Source organism: Lotus japonicus, chromosome 5 (assembly GCF_012489685.1).
Source record: "Lotus japonicus ecotype B-129 chromosome 5, LjGifu_v1.2".
Classification (NCBI taxonomy): domain Eukaryota; kingdom Viridiplantae; phylum Streptophyta; class Magnoliopsida; order Fabales; family Fabaceae; genus Lotus; species Lotus japonicus.
Window position 1 is genome coordinate 21,512,042 of NC_080045.1, and position 1,331 is coordinate 21,513,372.

General features: G+C 41.5%; 1 non-coding gene across 1 annotated transcript; it reads left to right on the top strand.

Moving 5' to 3' along the window:
- The first annotated feature begins 748 nt into the window (after positions 1–748).
- On the top strand, positions 749–855 carry LOC130721595 (small nucleolar RNA R71). Its single transcript, XR_009013523.1, has one exon. It is a non-coding gene; the product is annotated as a small nucleolar RNA R71 (small nucleolar RNA).
- The last annotated feature ends 476 nt before the right edge of the window (positions 856–1,331 follow it).

The window sequence follows — 1,331 nt, forward strand, 5'->3', positions numbered from 1 at the left end:
CAACCGCATCACCAACCTCTCCACCAACTACTCTCCCACTTCTTGTGAATATTGCATTGCAATGCTCCCTAGGATTGTCTTCTGTATTGGCATGGAACTTACCTTTCTGCTCAGTAGTCAGCTGACTCAGTTGTTTAGCCATTTGTCCAACTTGTACTTCCAAGTTTTTAATGGATGCATCAGTATTTTTATGGTTGGATATCGAAACCTGCATAAATTGAGTTAGTGTATCCTCCAGTTTAGAAGTCCAATCTTGTGATGGTTTTTGAAATTGTTGATTCTGCTTGTATTGTTATTTTGGTACGGTGCTGGTGGTACCTTGCTGGAAGATGGTCTTGTGTCTTGCCTCCAAGATTGGTTATTGTACTGGTTACCTCCCTTGGGGTAGTTGTTCTGGAACCCTTGCCTTGGCTGCTTTCCTACATAGTGGACCACCTCTTCTTGTGGCTGACAATGCTCTATTAAATGAACATTCGTATACACATCACACTTGTTCACCTTTTGCCTTGATGATGGTACTTTTATTTCCTTGTTCTGCTTAGGAAGCTTAGCAATGTTTTTATTCACCTCATCAAGTTGTTGTTGTAGTTGCTTGTTTTAAGCTAAGATAGCATCATTTGTCCCCAACTCAATCATTCCACCTCTCCTTGGTGGACCACGGTGGTGTTGATCTTGTTGGTCGTTTAGAGCCATAGCCTCAATAATCTAAATGGCTTCAGTAGGTGTTTTAGCCATAAGAGACGCTTCAAACCCATGATTATGGCACTTTCTCAGCATAGACTTAAATCTCTCCCAAGCTTCACATAGGGTCTCACCTTCAAACTGGGAAAAAGTAGAAATATCAGTTTTACAATCCCTAAATTTTAATTCAGAGAAGTACCTTGCCATGAATTTCCTTTCAAGTTCATTCCAATCAGCTTAGATAGTCTGCGGCTGATCCAAGTACCAGTCTTTGGCCTGCCCAATTAGAGTCAAAGGAAAGAGCCTCAAGAACACAGCTTCTTCCTCGGCTTGTGTAAGGCCAGTAGTGCCACAAAGATCATTGAACTTTGTCAAATGCGTGTACGGATTCTCATGGTCCAAACCGGAAAATGGATTGTCATACATATGTTGCACCAATCCAGACTTCATCTCAGTGGCCTCTCATTACCTGCAGGTCTACCGATTATTGTCATGTTCCTCAGTGTGAAGTTCACAAAACCTGCATTATCATCTCCATTTTCACGACCTCCAGCAGCTGCCATGATGTTTTGTTCTTGATTGCTTGAAGAGATAGAAGAAGATGATGATTCTTGTTCCTTTCTTTGCCTAGCTAATTGTTTTCTCCTCTT